This window comes from Lactuca serriola, chromosome 4 (assembly GCF_051521515.1).
Source record: "Lactuca serriola cultivar US96UC23 chromosome 4, Lser_US96UC23_V15, whole genome shotgun sequence".
Classification (NCBI taxonomy): Eukaryota; Viridiplantae; Streptophyta; class Magnoliopsida; order Asterales; family Asteraceae; genus Lactuca; species Lactuca serriola.
Genome location: NC_136411.1, coordinates 97,791,749 through 97,810,790, shown reverse-complemented (window position 1 = coordinate 97,810,790; position 19,042 = coordinate 97,791,749).

Sequence of the window (19,042 nt, the reverse complement as noted above, 5' to 3'; positions counted from 1 at the left end):
TATGAGCTGAGAGAAGGGAAGGCATGCCAGACTCATAATGTGGACTCATAAGCACTCCATATGCGAGATGAGGTCAGGAAGGGCATGCCAGACTCGTACTGAGGGCTTAGTGGCATTGAGTCCAAGGATTGATTAGTCCAAGGAGCAAGCCAGCCATAATTTGTGGGACCTTGGGGCAAGCCAGACTTATGTTATGGGCTCAGGGATAATCCAGCCTGTTAGTTGTGGACCCATTACATGTTGTTATTATATTTGTGTTATTTGTTATGTATTGATATTTTGGGGGAACTCACTAAGCTTTGGGCTTACATTTTTGGATCATGTTTCAGGTACTTCAGAGGATCGCGGGAAGGCGAAGATGTGATCATGCACCTCCTCATGTTTTTAATTCACGATTTTGGGATTTCTCTGATGTTAAACTTATTTTGAAAACAAGCTGTAAACAATGATGGTATTAAGCATCTTTAAAATTTTAAAATTATTGAGAATTTTATGAATGTTACAAATGAAGTCGAATACATAACTGAATACAGTTGAAAAGGGAAAGAATAGACAAATATGGTAATTAGATGTCTCCCAATTCTAAAACCATCAATTGTATGTTTCAGCTCCTCAAACCCTTCCTTCTCAAGTCTTTATCTTGCCAAACTTTCCTCATCAGAGGAGCTGCAAGTTCGTATCTTAGTTTCCATTTTCAAATGTTTCACAATCAGTCTTTTTCTACACTTACTTTTCAGTTATGTCTTATGTTTGATTCAGTTTTACTTAATTTTAGAATGCCTTTGCTAAAATTGAATTTCTAGTTACTCGATATTTATTTGGGAATTTTAGTGTGCTTTTCATGTTGTAGGTTTTGTTTAATTTTAGGTAAATTCGAGAATCCACTCGTTCTATTCTTCTTCTCATTTGATTTCACTATTACAACCTCCGATGTGATTACAATTTTACTATCCTTAGAATATGTAGGAAAATTTAGGAACACATTTTGAATCTATTTGAATGCACATTCCATATCAGCTTCAATAAGGTCTTCAGTAGCTAAAAAACTTGATATTTATCAAGATATGCAGCTTTGGCTCCACTTTATTACCTAGGTGCAATGGTTGAACTTATTGTATACGATATAAATAAAATTATTCATTTCGTAAAGCTCAATATTAGGTGAAGGTATGATTATCATATTGTGTTTCGTTCCTAGATTCTGATGTAATTGGAATTCTAGATTCCATTCCAAGGTTTTTTTTTTGGATTTTGAATTTGAAAGGTGATAGGTTTCGAACAATTCTTTTCTTTCCAACAAGAAATAAAACCTTTGATCTTGTAAGTGATGACTCTTTAGATCTATGTTTCCTTTCTCAAACTCTTACATTTAGAGACTACAATGTTATTTGGATTATTTCATTGACTTTTTTTTTCAATTAATAAACCAAAAAAATTTGGTCTAACATAAAGGAATCAAGGATTTCAATTCTATCATCTCTAGCGGAATCATCATAACCAACTATTAGTTTTTTGGAAGGAATGGGATCCGAAGGAATTGGAAGGAGTCAGGATTATTCCATTCATAAACAAAATCAAATAAGTTTAGGGGTGAAAAAAAACTAATTGGATGCTAATAGAGAAGGATGTTTTGATTTTTAAAGTGGAACTGATAACTTCTGCTTGCTTTCTGTTCCAATAGTTGTTCCAATAGCTTAATTAAATTATCACTCTCGGTTTGTGAAGACAACACAACTGTTAAAAACATCCTTCTCTAAAAGCATCCAAGAAATCATGAATTTGACATGTAATAAGCTTTGATATAATAAGGTTCATCTACAAAGCTATTAACTTCTTTATAAAAGACAACAAATCCCACTTCAAAAATCATCCTTCTCTAAGTATCCAATTAGGTTTTTGTTTCACCACTCAACTAATTTGCTTTTGTTTATGAGTGGAATAATCCTGAATCATGCCAATTCCTTCAGATTTCTAATATATTGTAACCAATCGATGTCACCAGTCAATACGATTTGGATGTCATCTAAAAATTAACACCTACGTCTCAGAAATCATGGAGATCGAATTGGCAGTTATCTTCTAGTACAATAAGATGATACTAACCATATTACATCTAAATGTATGATCTGAAGATAAATTAAAGTACAACAGATATTTCAAAGAAGTGTAACGGTCTTGTAATTTCATAAAACAATATTAGAAATTAGGCATTCGTGTGAATATGCAAATATTACTTCAGATTTGAGAAACAAACTTACGTGAAATGGGAGGAAGTTGAAATTAAGTCTGAGAAGTCTCTATTTATCGAGTTTCCTACACGAATGGTGAAACAGAAGGAAGTGAGTCCATATGATTGCCGAATTTATATATGAAGAAACCATCTTTGTCGTTATTTTTGTAAAATTCAGAAAGAAAGAAAAGAGCCCCCGAGTAGAAGAACCAATTTTGTCATCTTATTTAAGAAGTGCGCTTAGTGTGTACGTATGAGAGATATATACAGATTGCATTTGAAATACCTTATCAATGAAAAGAAATGGAATTGAAGCCCAAAATTCTTGAAGGAAAAGAAGTCGTACGCATCAATTTCAGGCAGTTGGAAAGGAAGAAGGATGGAGTTCAAAGATGTTGGAGAAACATATGACATAGTGAAATTCCAAACAATAATATATCACATGAGATTGGTGGTTGATGTTTGGTGGTGGTAATTGAGCGCAAAGGTGGTTGGAGACAGAAATTAAAATCCTAATTTCTTGGATGACATCGCTTAAAAACACATTATGATTAGAAAGAAGACAAATTTAATGAAAATCATAATAAAATTGAAACAAACAACAACATACCGAAATTCCTCAGATAACAGGGTACAGGCCCATGGTTGCAGGAATTTGGTGCCGAAAATAGAGCACAAAAGGTTTTTGGTGAGAGAAATTGAACTCCTATATTCTTAGATGAAGTCGTCGAGAGAAACAAATAAAGACAATCAGAGACAAATGAAGAAGAAAGGAGTATAGTCGAAGACAAATGAAGAAGAAAGGGGTGGAGGAATTTAGAAAGTGATGTCGATGGTTTTGTGGATTAGGATATTAAGATGTTCATGAGAAGTCATCAGGAGACTCAAACTATAACACCATATTTTGAATTATTCCCATGTTGGGGATGGTGATTAGGGTTTGGGGTATTAGAAGGCTCCGGACCCTTGGTTAATTGAGATTCAGACTTAGTTCGGGTTGGATAAGGTATTTCGGATGGTTCGGGTATTTGGTTTGTGTTTTGGAATCAAAGGTCATTTTGGTAATTTGTCAGCTTCGGCTTTTCTGGAAAGTGGATTCTCGTTCGGGATATCTTATGGCGATTTTGAATTGATAATAATGTTGAGCGTCTCGATACCTTTTCATGGATATAAGGATTGTCGGATGCAGAATTATATTGAGAAAGTTATGGTCTTCGCATGAATTAGGATTTGGGGAAAACCCTAATAGTGGGGCGTACCAATGCAAAGGGGGTTATGCAAGGTGCAGCTGGAGGAACACGCAACGTAGGTGCAAGGTTGGGTCGGGGTACGAGACCTCGTACATTGGTCGTACGAGGTGGTACGTTGGGCGTATAAAGGGCAGGTTGAAAACCATAATTTTAGGGTTGTACCCTATATAAGCATAATGTTAGCTTCTTTCTTTATTTTCTATGTCAGCCCCCACCCTCTAAAATCCTAGAGTCGTCCTTAAGTCTTCATTGTGACATTTTGAGCTGATGGAGTCCAATTTTAGTGTGTTTGTTACATTTCTAAGAAGATGGAACTTGGTGCATAGATGGGAATCAAGGAAGAGCTTATGGATCATGCTTATGTATCTCATTTCCAACTTGTTGGAGGTAAAAAGCTTTGAACTTCATCATTGATGTCTTAGATCTATCATTTATGAGTTTTGGTTCATTTTGGTCCCAAGAATGAGATCTAGTCGTCTTGATTCCACTACTAGATCTTTGAGTTGCCCCTCTTAGTTTTTCGGAGGTTCAAGCTCCATAAATTTGGAACCTTTAGAGTTTAAATCTATCCGTGTTTGATTTTGGGTCCTTTTCATGAAACTAGAATGCCACACTTTGAGATTGGGTCTTCTTAGGCATGCAAAGTCACCAAGTCAGTGACTTTATGGTTCTAAACATTTATTTAGAAGTAGATATGTGGTTTCCACTGATGCGATCAAGCATTAAGAGCTTAATAAAGGTTTTGGCTCAATGGAGGAGTATGTTGGGCGTACAAGCCAAATAGTCTGTACACTTAGCGTACATCTATGTGCGCCCCGTGTACTCATTCAGGGGGGGGGGGAGTTTTGCTTATTGGGCTTCAGTGTGGGCCATCTGTTGGGCTTATCTCTCTTGGTCCCTGTTGGGCTATCAGTTTTGGGCCTGATAGTGATTTTGGGAAGGCACATGAAGGCTTTGGGGCCCAATTTGGAAAATTGGGCCATGGTTTAGGCCACAAGTAGTTTTTGGTGTTTTGGGCTTGAGTGCTTAATTTCGAAAATTGGGCCATGGGTTGATTACTTAGCCTTTGGGTCTTTCAGAATATTGTTTGTGCCATAGTTTTGGACAAGGCTAAGTTAGGGGTAAAATAGTCTTTTTACGCCAGGTATGGAGTTGTGGTTATGGATTGGAACCCAATTGTTAATTGGGTATTGTTTTGTTATTGGTAGTTGAGGATCTGTCAGCCAACCGCCAATGGTTTTCAGTATGATTCAGTAGTACGAGGTGAGTCTTCTCACTATATCCATGGGTTGAAGGCACCAATGTCGGGCCATTACTTTTTATGTGATATGCTACTTGTCTTTGTGATACTTGCGTGGAAGACCCCAATGGGAGCCCGTGGCATTTGGATATCAGACCATGGGGGAAGCCCATGGCATTGCAGACAACGAACTTGGCGGAGCCCATGGCATTTCCGGATAAAGACCACGGGGGAGCCCATGACGACTATATGTATGTTGCATGATATTCTATGGTTGTATGTTGTATAATATTTTAAGGAACTCATTAAGCTTTGTGCTTATGCTTTTCAGTTTATGTTTTAGGTACTTCGGTTTTCTATTAGGAGATCTCCGGATGATTGCAGAGCACACATCACATGTTCTTGTATTCTACGAACTACTCTGATTTGATGATGTTATGTTAAATGTTTTGTGACCTTAGTTTTTGGGAAGAATATGTACTAATGATTTATAAATCTAAAAGCAAAAAATATTATGGCATGATTTTCGGGTCGTTACAAGTTGGTATCAGAGCCTTGGTTTGAGGGATACAGACGTACTCTCGGGTGTTTCTGAACTCAAACTTAGGGTTGGTAAAGTTTCCAAAAGAAAAATGTTTTCAAGAAAAGAGTTTTCTAAGACTAGAGAAGGGTATGGTGCATGCAATCAGTCGAGCTCAAGTAAGTTTTCCCAGAATACCCATACATGTTATCAGTTATGAATTGATTTAAGAATCTATGAATTGCATGCCAGTTAAGGCTAAGGATTTGCTCAGTTCTTGCATGATAGAATGCTAGCGGAGATGCCTTTGTATGTATATCATATGAGCTAGTAGACTTGCATTCTAGTGCTAATTAGTTAGTGGTACTTTGATCTGATATGTGATACCTTGTTGCATTGGGTGTATTGGATGTTATGCTGAGATGGTAATATATATTGGAATCAGTAATTGCTAATTGTATGCTTTTAAAATTGTATACGGTTAGGATCTTATAGCCCTAGAATAATTGATTTGGCCTTATTTTTTGTTCCTTGTCTGGTTGTGGTTCTAGGGTAGAGTATGTTATTTAACAGACTATTTTGATCCTATTTTGTGTATAATTTGCATGCATAAGGCAACCCGCAATAAGGGTGGAATTTCTAGCATAAGTGGTGGTGTGTGGGTTGAATGGTCTATGATATTTTTATGGATTGGAGAGTTATTGCATGAATGTTGCTTGCTTTATGCTTTGTGGAACTCTTAAATGATAGGAGTCAGTTACTAAGTGGATATGATGGTATTCATGAGGTGGATGACTACCATTATGAGGAGTTCTTCTCCAGCTGATAGGAGAGTGAGGTCTGAAACCTAGGTGAGCCTAGGGAATGTTGCAGTGGTTGTAGCCGCGTTGTTTAGTGAGCTTTGGGGCATCAGTAAATTGGATGTCTTAGAGGATTTAGTATGATTCCTGAGAAAAGTATAGATAGGTGTGTAAGGTAGTATTGGGCCCGTACTACTGAAAGCACAAGATCCATACTCGAATCGAGAGAGTCTTGGAGAATATAAGAAGATTGGGGAAGAGTATTCTTGAGTATGTTATGATCTTCTGCATGATTGTATTTTAGTTTTGTGATGAGCTTCCAGGAAGGAGGTTTGGGTTCTGGTTCCAGCTCAATTAAGGGTACTTATAACGCCCCGATTCTCAGGTATTGATTTTGTTATAAGATTTTCTTGATTTCAAGGTCTACTCGACGAGTTGATTGCCCCGACTCATCGAGTAGCAGCGGGATTGTCCATGTGTTTGAGTGACCTACTCGATGAGTCCAAGAAGAGACTCGACGAATAGGAGATGGAGGATGAAACCCTAATTTCCAGGGTTTTGCAATCTATTTAAAGGATCATTAGCCTCCTCAACCTCCACTTACAGCCTCTTGATATTCCATAAACCCTAATTTGTGTGAGTGTGCTGCATTTGTGTGTTTTAATCTTTGGAAGAGGTTTTTTGGTGAGAAAAGCTTGGAGAACAAGTGTCTAGAAGCAAGGAACGTGTGGGAATCAGAGATCTACCTCAGTTGGCATCCTTTGGCTGGTTGTTCTCGACGAGTTGAGGTCAACATGGACTGTTGACTTTGACAGTTCACTTTGACTTTGACCAAGGGTTGACTATTGGACTTCTGGGGCATTTTGGGAATATATGAACATGGTTATGCGGCGAATATAGGTGGTGGAGTTTGAGGCGGTGATCCGAGAGTTGAGCTTATCCTTCGAGTCGATAGTTGCGAGGTGACTTATCTTCACTATACTAAGGGGTCTAAGGCATCAATGCCAGCCCATTGGATATGATTTCCTAGAAGTTGTTAGTGTCTTGAGTATGAGTTAGAGTTGCATATTAGTTGTTATGCCAGTTAGGTAGATCTGTAGGACTACCTATAGTATTATGTGATTATCTGTATGTACATTAGTTGTGTTATATGTCAACATATTATGTGAGACGGGTTGAGGTGATACTGCTCCGTGCGGTAACCAACAAACCTGGGAGCATTCCAGATACGAGCTAACGGAGACTCGTATTATGGGCTCGGTGGCAATCCAGATGTGAGTTGTGGGCCAGAAAGGCAATCCAGACTCACTCTATGGGCCCAGGGGGGTAATCCAATCTATAAAGCTGTGGGCCCAGTATATGTTGTTATTTGTAGTGTGTCGGTATTTTGTTGAACTCACTAAGCTATCAGGCTTACAGTTTTAGTTTATTGTTTCAAGTACATCAGGGGATCGCGGCTAGGCGAAGGTATGATCGTATAGCTCCTCATGTTTTGTTTATGTTTATTTGAAAAACTCTAATATAGACTAAATGTTGGTTTTAAATGTTTTGAAAAGTTTAGAATTGGCTTGAATTTTATGGGTGTTACAAGTTGGTATCAGAGCCTTGGTTTGAGTGAATGGGAGGAACACTCGTGTGACTCCAGTCTCAAATCAAGGAAAAGATTTTTAAAATGATTTTTTAAATGGTTTTCAAAATATGTAAAGGAGGATGTAGGGTGTACGATCAGCCGGATCTAGTAAGTAAACCCCGAAATATCATACGATTATTTGATATTGTGATATGTTAGAACAACATGCTAGTACTAGGCTAGGGATCTTCAGTAATTACATGATAGAATTTCCTGATTACATGATGCCTGCTAGCCTAGGGTTTCCTTATATGAGATTGACGTCATTACTGTAGTTACTTGTGTATGTATAACGGTTGTACATAATTAAGATCTTATAGCCTGAGAATGCTTGACTTAGCCTTATGTGTTGTTCTTGTCGATTAGGGACTTAGGGTATGATCATATATTCGAAAGTCTATGGGGTCCAGCGATATGTATGGCTGGCATACGCTAGTGTTATAGGGTTGCTGGAAGTTTCATGGATGAGTAGGTTGTGTGAGGCCGGTAGGTCAGCTATGGGACAGTTAGCTTTCCTCTATGGGTGAGGTTGAGCGACCACCGGGTTCATGTGTATTGTTAGGGTGTTGTGGTGATACTTGAGACAAATATGGGTAGGTGTGGAAAGTAGTATGGGCACATACTACTGAAACCACATGACCCATACGCGTAGCAAGGAAGTCACAACCCTAGGGTTTAGTCGGTAGTTGGTTCCTAGTTATTTATGTTGATTATCTGATATCTTTTGGTATATTTCAAAATGGTGATGGCGAGACGCTTTGTGACTGGATCTGATTCAAGATCAGGATCAGGAGATGGAGGCCAGGAGGGGCCAACAGCACCTGAGCCTGTGGTGCAGATTGGGACAGATGAGACAGGATGGGGAGTCGGTAACAGAGATCACCCGCATGTTTACAGAGAGGGCGATGTTCTGCCCAAAGTTTGCTTCCGAGCGGGCTCAGATGACCCATTATATGAGCATGCTCAAGACTGAAATCTGGCAATTTGTGTCTACCCAATGATGTGATACTATTCTGGAGTTGCAGGAGGCCGCTAGGTGGCGTGAGTTGGAGATTGAGGTGCAGTTGAGGGAGTAGTGGCAGGCCCCGGCATAGTCGCAGTCGGTGCCTAAGTAGTCAAAGACCGCTGATGCTAGGAATGGGGGTCAGCAGAGTCACGCTTGTCAAAAGTGCAGCAAGGGTCATTCTGGGGTTTGTCGAGTTGGTAGTGGGTGCCACAGGTGTGGCAAGGTGGGCCATTATGCGAAGGATTATCGCCAGGTTGCGCCGGTTCCAAGTATGAGGTTATGTTATCACTATGATCAGGTTGGCCGATTGAAGGCCAACTGCCCGATGCTTGCCGCTAAGCCAGCGCGGGTTCTCGCACCGGTTGCACTGAGGATTTATGATGGGACGCCAGTTAAGGATAAGCCTCCAAAGGTTGAGGGGCGTGCCTTCCAGCTTTCAGCAGAGGAGGCCAGGGCAGCACTGGATGTGGTTGCTGGTATGTTTCTACTCTTTATCTCATTTATTACATATGTTTTATGCTTATCCGCTGTACCTGTGATTAGGTACATTCTTAGTGAACTCTTTGCCTGTATTGGTTTTATTTGACTCAGGGGCGAGTCGGTATTTTGTTTCTCAGACATTTAGTTGGGAGTTCAGTGTATCAGTAGGCGAGCTAGAGTGTCCGTTGCGAATCACTATCACCAACGAACACAGAGTTTATGTTTCTTCGATCTACAGGGGATGCGAGTTGGAGATCTTCGGAGCGTCCTTTTCGATAGATTTGATACCGATTCCCATGAGGGAGGTGTGCGTGATTGTGGGGATGGATTGGCTTAGTCAATTTGGTGCCATGATAGATTGTGAGGGCCAGCAGGTGGTATTTCAAACCCCAAGTGGGGGAGAATTGATTGTATATGGAGAGGGCACCAGAGTGGGATCAGGGTTTTCTTCAGCTGCCAGGGCCCGACAATATATTCAGCATGGGTGTAAGGGTTACCTAGCGTATGTGGTGGATAAGTTGGTTAGAGATCAAACTCGAGTTTCAAAGGTTCCAGTGGTTAGAGAGTTTGTTGATGTGTTCCCGGAGGAGCTTTCAGGGATACCTCCGGAGAGGCAGGTCGATTTATGGATCGACCTGGTGCCGGGTATGGCTACTATCGCCAAGGTGCCGTACCGGTTGGCGCCACATGAGATGCAGGAGCTGTCATCACAGCTGCAGGAACTGTTGGGCACGCAGTTTATTCGACCTAGCAGTTCTCCATGGGGAGAACCGATCCTCTTTGTCAGGAAGAAGGACGGATCGCACTGGATGTGCATTGATTATAGGGAGTTGAACAAGTTGACGGTGTAGAACCGTTATCGACTGTCAAGGATAAATGATCTCTTTGATCCGTTACAGGGTGCATCTTGGTTCTCCAAGATGTATTTGAGGTCGAGATATCATCAGGTCCAGGTCAGAGAGGAGTACGTGGAGAAGATCACGTTTCGGGCTCGTGGTGATGTCGTTTGGGCTCAGCAACGCGCCAGCAGTATTCATGGACCTCAGGGAGTTGTTGGGAGTTCTGAGACGAGAACGGCTATATGCCAAGTTCTTGAAGTGTGAGTTTTGCTTGCGAGAGGTCCAGTTCCTCGGACATCTCGTTAACCAAGAGGGGATTTTGGTCGGCTCGGCAAAAATCAAGGCATTCATGCAGTGGGAGGTGCCGAGGTCTGCTTCGGATATTAGGAGTTATCTGGGATTAGCAGGGTACTACTAGAGATTCATTCGGGATTTCTCTATGATTGTAGTACCCCTCACTCGTCTGACGAGGAAGGGGGTGGATTTTCGGTGGGGCCCTGAGCAGCAGAGGGCGTTTGAGACCCTCCGCCAACGGTTGTGCGAGGCTCCAGTCTTGAAACTTCCGGAGGGACTAGAGGATTTTGTGGTGTTCTGCGATGCATCCATCACATGTTCAGAGACAGTCCTCATGCAGAGAGGACCGGTGATAGCTTACGCATTGCAACAGTTGAAGCCGCATGAGACGATATATCCTACTCATCATTTACAGCTGGGAACGGTGGTGTTTGCTCTCAAGATATGGAGGCATTACCTATATGGTGTCTGTTGTACCATATACGCAGATCACAAGAGCTTGAGACACATCATGGTTCAACCAAACCTGAACATGAGGTAGCGCAGGTGGCTGGATCTAGTCAAGGACTACGATTGCGAGATCCTTTACCACCCCGGTAAAGTGAATGTGGTGGCGGACGCTTTGAGCCGCAAGTCAGCCGGGTCTTCCACCCCAACGATATGTATGAGGATAGCGGTGGATTCTCCGCTGATGAGCTTGATCAGAGATGCTCAGGTTGAGGGCATGCGACTGTAGAACTGGAAGATGGAGAGAATCAAGGGGGAGAACACCAGGTTTGTGCAGGATAGTCGGGGATTATTGACCCGGTGCGGTCGAGTATGGGTTCCAATGTCTGGTGGGGTCAGACAGACAGTCATGGAGGAGGATCATAAGTCTCACTTATCTATTCACCTGGGGGCCACCAAGATGTACCAAGACCTGAGTTTGAGTTATTGGTGGTCGTGTATGAAGCAATAAATCACTTGGTATGTCGAGAGGTGCTTGACATGCAGGAAAGTCAAGGCCGAGCATTAGAGGCCGCATGGTATGCTACAGCCTCTAAAGATTACCATGTGGAAATGGGAACAGATCACGATGGACTTCATTATGGGTCATCGTAGATCGATTGACCAAGAGTGCCTATTTCTTGGCAATACGGGAGAGTTCGTCGGCCGAGAAGTAGGCCGACATATACGTCCGCGAGATCGTTGCTTGCCATGGGTTTCGGTCTCCATTGTCTTCGACTGGGATGTTATATTTACTAATTGTTTTTGGCAGAAGTTCCACGAGGAATTGGGCACGCGGTTGCACTTTAGCATGACATTTCATCTGCAGACTGATGGTCAGAGCGAGCAGACCATTCACACACTTGAGGACATGTTGAGGGCACGTGTTATTGACTTCGGTGGGAGCTAGGATTCCCACCAACCCCTTGCGGAGTTCACCTACAAGAACCGCTATTATTCCAGCATTGGCGCCCCACCTTTCGAGCTGTTGTACGGGAGGAGATGTTGCACCCGATTTGTTGGGGTGAGGTCGGACATAGGGTGATGGGAAGGATGGAGGTAGTCTTGCAGACTACCCAGAAGATTCAGCAGATTAGGCAGCGACTGCAGCCTGCTTAGAGTCGGCAGAAGAGTTACGCTGACAAGCACTAATCCGAGTTAGATTTCCAGGTTGGGGACATGGTACTCCTAAAGGTCTCGCCCTAGAAAGGTGTGATCCGTTTCAGGAAAAGGGGGGAAATTGGGACCCCGATACATTGGGCCATTCAGGATCGTTGTTATGGTTAGCAAGGTGGCATACAGGTTAGAGCTACCAGATAAGCTCAGTCGGATCCACAACACCTTTCACGTATCGCAATTGCGAAAGTGCATTATGGATCAGGAGGCGGTGGTATCATTGGATGACATGCAGGTCGATGAGCGTCTGAATTATGTTGAGAGCCCATGGCCATTCTGGAGAAGAAAGTAAAGGCTCTACGAAATAAGGAGATACCTTTGTTAAAGGTACAGTGGGAGCACTGAAGAGGATTCGAATGGACGTGGGAGCCGGAGGCAAAGATGCGGGAGCACTATCCAGAGTTCTTCACCACGCCATACTTCGAGGACACATTCTAGTTAAAGTGGGAGAGAATTTTGATGCCCCGATTCTCAGGTATTGATTTTGTTATAAGATTTTCTTGATTTCAAGGTCTACTCGTCGAGTAGCAGCGGGTTAGTCCACGTGTTTAAGTGACCTACTCGCCGAGTCCAAAAAGGGACTCGACGAGTAGGAGCTAGAGGATGAAAATCAAAATTTTGATGTTTTGCACCCTATTTAAAGAATCATTGGCCTACTTAGCCACCCCTTATAGCCTCTCGATATTCCATAAACCCTAATTCATGTGAGTGTGCTCTATTTGTGTGCTTTAAGCTTTGGAAAAGGTTTTTCGATAGAAAAGCTTGGAGAACAGGTGTCTAGAAGCAAGGAACGTGTAGGAATCAGAGATCTACCTCAGTTGGCATCCTTTGGAAGGTATTTATCCGTTATCTTAACCTCATTTCATTCTAGATCCCTTTTGGGTGGATTTTAGGGCTTTTCTAGCATATTAGGAAGCTTTTCTTGTGTTTGAGCTAAGATCTGAAGTTGCAACTTCAGATCTAAACACTCTTGGGTCTCTACGTCCACAAAGCTTCCAGCTTTTGCAAGAATGAGACTTTCCTTAGGTGTAAAACTCCATTGCAATCTTGAATTTGTCATTTAGAGTCTCTAGAGCCTTGCATGCATGTAAAGTTTGCAACTTTACGTGATAAACATCCCTTGGGGATTTGGATATGCAATATGGAACCTTATCATGGCTTAAAAGGCATTTATATGGATGAAGGACTGAAGGGTCTCCTCGAGTTGCATGGTCAACTCGGCGAGTCCGATGAAGATTGTCGTAGGCTCGGTGAGTCAGTATAGTGAATCGGCGAGTCAACTAAGGTTTTCCCAACCCTTGGACACATATGAACTTGGTGAGTTGCAAGGGAAACTCGACAAGTTGTCCAAGGAGTTTGCGGCCACAAACATTAGGAACTCGATGAGTCACTCAAGTAACTCGGCGAGTTGGCGAGTTGTGCAAGGAACTCGGCGAGTGGTTGGTTGTTCTCGACGAGTTGAGGTCAACATGGACTGTTGACTTTGACTTTGACCTAGGGTTGACTATTGGACTTCTGGGGCATTTTAGGAATTTATGAATACGGTTGTGCGGCGAATATAGGTGGTGGAGTTTGAGGCGGTGATCCGAGAGTTGAGATTATCCTTCGAGTCGATAGTTGCAAGGTGATTTATCCTCACTATACTAAGGGGTCTAAGGCACCAATGCCAGCCCATTGGATATGATTTCCTAGCAGTTGTTAGTATCTTGAGTATGAGTTAGTGTTGCATATTAGTTGCTATTCCAGTTAGGTAGATGTGTAGGACTACCTATAGTATCATGTGATTATCTATATGTACATTGGTTGTGTTATATGTCGACATATTATGTGAGATGGGTTGAGGTGATACTGCTCCGTGCGGTAACCAACAAACCCGGGAGCATTCCAAATATGAGCTGAGCGAGACTCGTACTATGGGCTTGGTGGCAATCCATATGTGAGCTGTGGGCCCAAAAGGCAATCCAGACTCACACTATAGGCCCAGGGGGTAATCCAGTCTGTAAATCTGTGGACCCAATATATGCTGTTATTTGTATATGTGTTATGTGTAGTGTATCGGTATTTTGCGGGAACTCACTAAGCTATCAGGCTTACAGTTTTAGTTTATTGTTTCAGGTACATCAGGGGATCGCGGCAAGGCGAAGGCATGGTCATACAGCTCCTCATGTTTTGTTTATGTTTCTGGGAAAAACTCTGATATAGACTGTTTTAAATACAAATATGTAATAACTGTTGATTTTAAATGTTTTGAAAGGTGTAAAATTTGCTTGCATTTTGTGGGTATTACAGTATTGAGCCGATTAGCGAGTAGATGCGAGAATTCATCTCGTCGGAGATTACCCACGATGTTTTGGAGAAGACTCTTGCGATCTTTGGTTCGGTCAAGGAGGAGTTTTGAAGATCTTGGATGAGCGCTTGGGAGCATTCCGTGATGGGATTATGGCTATCATTGGAGCTCGTACTCTTTCTTTCCATGAGTTTTGTGCTTGTGGAGCTCCTGCATTCTATGGGGAGAGGGACCCCGTTGCCAGTAGGAGGTGGTTAGCGAATATAGGTAACACGTTCAGGACGAGTGTCTGCCTGAGGAGGTGAAGGTCAGATGTGCTTCCTGCCTATTGAAGCTCAAGGCATGGGATTGGTGGGAAGAGATTGGTCGTGAGGTGGTTAATGATGATGTAGATACTATGTTAGGGGTTGATTTCTCGATCAGGTCAGGTGCATATAGTGGAAGGTCTCGGGAAGAGACCCAAGATTTCTTATTAGGGTTTGAGAGGCCGGCAGGACCGGGATCAGTGCAGCACATTCGGGAAACTGCACGATGGATTTTGTCGTTCTAGGAGTATGAGTTGCTATAAGTGTAGCAGGATTGATCATGTCAGCAGGGATTGTCCTCAGGGGAAAACCCGTTATGTTTTCTCTGTGACTAAGTGGGCCATAGGAGGGTCGCCTGTTCGAGGAGAAGGGGGAGGAGCAGTGTGTGCGCATGCTCCAACTATTTTTCGGATCTCTGATAGTCGTGAGGGTAAGGCAGGATCCCCGACAGAGAGGAGTTAATCATTGAATTTCCAGACAGGGGTGGTCCATGCTCCGTCAGGTGATTTTGAGGGCATGTTACCTTTTGCGTTCTTTTCGGTTGTTATCAGTATTCTTGTTGCATGGGATTTGATATTGATTTGGGTAAGCGTTATCTTTGGTTCATTGCTTTGTGAACATTGGGGTATATTTTCGAGAATTGATTTATATCTTATACATGTCATGAATCATTAGTGGGTTATCGAGGGGGTTGTATTTTGTGTAGTGGGTCCTAATGTGTCCGGTTGATATTTTGGGTTTGGTCGATATTGGTTCAAGGGAATTATGTGGAAGATATATGGTCAAGATTCAGCGAGTTAGTTCTCTAGTAATCATCAGGGTTCAGTGGTTATAGTGTTTGTTTCGGTAGGAGCGGAGTTGCCTATGGAAGAACTTTTGGGTTTAAGCATTTCTGTTGCTAGGAGAGAAGTGGTGTCAGGAAGATAGTAGTGTCATTTGCATGGGTTTAAGTCAGTTAGAATCCAATAATTCTTTGAGAATGGAAGTTGGGATAAAGATTCGTCGGTTCAGGACAAGGGTTATAGTTTTTAGTCGCCAGCATAAGAGATCGGAGAATTGGTATGGTATCGTGGGTGGTGATCTAGAGTATCAGGTGGGTTGAGATTTCAATGGTATCCATCAGGGTTTTAGGAATGGGGTGATCAATGAGTTTGGCTAACAATGGAACGCTAGTATTGTTCAATGGAGGGTATGGGCGGTTCACGCTTTTTGAGGGAGATGGATCGGAAATCTATCAGGATTAAAAGGTGAGAGACCTTCGTCTAATCCAAGTGGGGTAGAGTTAAGTGGCGGTTTAGATTGAGTTTGTATTGGTGGGGGTTTAGGAAAATCCCGAGCGCAGGTCAGCATTTCCATTGATATTCATATTAGGCAGTAGGATTCGAATGCATGATCCAAACTCATGATTGGTTGCAGCATTCGGCTCATGATGCATAGTATTGTGTAGGTTTGAGTATAGTAAATCCATGAGTGGTAACCATGGTTGGTTGGAGGTGTTGTAAGACTGCGATGGGATTGTAGCAATCGCCAGTTCGAGATAAACTATTATTATAAATGGTCAAGTGTCATGGGGAACCAGTTCGTCCCTTGGGCACGTCGGTCAGGGTTGTCGAGGAGTATTCTTTATTTTGTGTCGAGGAAGATTTGGGCTTGTATAACTTTAGATGAGTAGGACCCATTTGCGAGGCCCATGTAATTATGGTAGATCAGGAGGTTCCTGGTAGAGACCGCTGGGTCAAGGTATCGGATCTTCAGTTGCAGGATCATGTGGGGGATCAGTGTGTGACGTAGAGGTGTTTTAGGTTGAGGAGCCTTGGTGGGTGGACCAGATGTAAGACTGGTAGTCTCAGAAATGGTTTGGGGGTAATTATTTATAGTTCAGGTGAGGGTTCATCAGGAATCGGAAGGTTGTGGTGTGAAATGCAAGTGCAGATTCGTGAATCTCGTGTTGTAAGTGCAGTATTAAATTGATTTTGGGTAAGATCTCGAGTCGGGTATTGCACATGTTTTGTATAGGATTTTGTTTCAGTGTAATAAGAATTGGGGTATCTATATCCCAAGGGCATCAATCGCAGGGTTCAATGGTAATGAACAGATAGCAATCGATCCGTTATGTTTTCTTTTTGGTTGGTTCTGTTTACAAGAGGGCCTCTGCGTGTTTGGAATCAGGAGAAGGTAGGTAGTTGGAGAACGGGTATGATATGAGATTGTAGTTGGTCTCGTGGCATTATTTTAGTAGTAGGTTTGGTGTTGAGGTGGTTTAGGGATATTATCGACAGATAAGGTTGCTCTCGGAATTCGTGTGGGGCTACTGTGCGTTTGTGTGTCTTTTGGCTCAACAATCGGGTAAGAGTCTGGTGTTTCAAATAGTTGGCAGACAAGTTGGGACAAGAGAGGTCTCGGCTGCCTTTGGGAAGCAGTTAGGTGGTAGCAAGATGAGTCGAAGTGGTTTCAGTGATTTGAGATTCATGTGAGAAGTCTCTTGCATTTCGGGGTATATGTTAAGTCGCTCGCATTTGCATTAAATAATCTCAGAGTGGCTGAATGCTCCCTGTTGCGCAGCTCTCGTATAAGTCTAACCGTTGCAGGGAGGAATCTTCTAATCGAAGGATTATCTGAGCCTTCTGTCAAGTGTAAGTATTCTTGAACTGTATATGATCAGTGGTTTTGTTCTAATGGAAGCATCAAGATAAACATGGTTGGAAGTATTGTGTTCAGTCTAGTATTCCTAAGAAAAGGGTATGTTAGTGTTTCATTGTGGGAGGTTTGTTGGGAAGTCAGATCAATAGGAGGTTCCAGGTTTTGCGAAAGATAGAGGTGGTTTTCTTCAAGGGGTTTAAGGTTCATCCTTTTTCAAGTTTTGTAAGTTCTGATAGGGTTGGTTGTGTTATTTGGATTGTTTGGCATGATGAGAAAGGTAAGGACGCATTTTGAGGACGAAATCTAGTTTAAGTAGGGGAGACTTGTAACGCCTTGTTTTGAATTGTTACCATGTTGGGGATGGTGATAGGGTTTGGGGTATTAGCATCCCTCGGACCCTTGGGTAATTGAGATTCGGACTCAGTTGGGGTTAGATAAGGTATTTCAGATGGTTCAGGTATTCGGTTTGTGTTTTGGAATCAAAGAGAATTTTGGTAATTTGTCAGCTCGAGCTTTTATGGAAAGTGGATTCTCGTTTGGGATATCTTATGGTGAGTATGATATGAAAATCTTCTTGACCGTCTCGATACCATTTCATGGATATAAGGACGGTCGGATGCGGAATTATATTGAGAAACTTATGGTCTTCGCATGAATTAGGATTTGGGGAAAACCCTAGTATGTGGAGCACACCAAGGTGGTATGCAGGGCGTACCGAGACAAAAGGGGGTTACACAAGGCGTTGCCGGAGGAACGCGCAGCGTAGGTGCGAGACCTCATACGCTGGGCATATGAGGTGGTACAATGGGTGTACGAGGGGCAGGTTGAAAACCCTAATTTTAGGGTTGTGCCCTATATAAGAATAATGTTAGTCTCTTTCTTCATTTTCTAAGTCATCCCCCACCCTCTAAAACCCTAGAATCATCCTTAAATCTTCATGGTGGCATTTTGAGCTTATGGAGTCCATTTTTAGTGTGTTTGGTCGATTTCTAAGAAAACAGAGCTTGGAGCAAGGATGGGAATCAAGGATGATCTTATGGATCTTGCTTACGTGTTTTATTTCCAGCTTGTTGGAGGTAAAAAGCGTTGACTTTATCATTGGTGTATTAGATCTATCATTTATGAGCTTTGGTTCATTTTGGTCCCAAGAATGAGATCTAATGGTCTTGATTCCACTCAAGGAGCCTTGAGTTTCCCCTCTTAGTGTTTCTGAGGTTTAAGGTCCATCAAGTTGGCACCTTTAGAATTTAAATGTATCCATGTTTGAGTTTGGTTCTTTTTCATGAAAGTAGAATTCTACACTTTGAGATTGGGTCTTCTTGGGGCATGCAAAGTCACCAAGTCAGTGAATTTATGGTTCTAGATGTTCATTTAGAAGTAGTTATGTGGTTTAGACTTATGGGATCAAGCATTAAGAGCTTAATGAAGGTTTTAGCTCAATGGAGGAGTACGTTGGGCGTACAAGCCAAACTTCCTATATGCTTAGCGTACATCTGAGTATGCCATGCGTACTCAGTCAGGTGGGAGTTTTGCTTATTGGGCTTCGGTGTGGGCCATCTTTTAGGCTTATCTGTCTTGGGCCCTGATGGGTAATCAGGTTTTTGTTCTGATAGTGGATTTCGGAAAGAGGTTGGAGCCAAATTTGGAAAATTGGGCCATGGTTTGGGCCACGAGTAGTTTTTGGTGTTTTGGGCTTGAGTACTTAATTATTAATGGGGCATCGGAATGCAAAGTGTTTTGGGCTAGGAAGAATGGTTAGGCCTCAAGGTAAGGCCCATGTAAGGGGTTTCGACCCAATTTGTAAAATTAGGCCATCGACTGATTAATAGGCCTTTGGGCCTTTCAGATTGTAGTTTGGT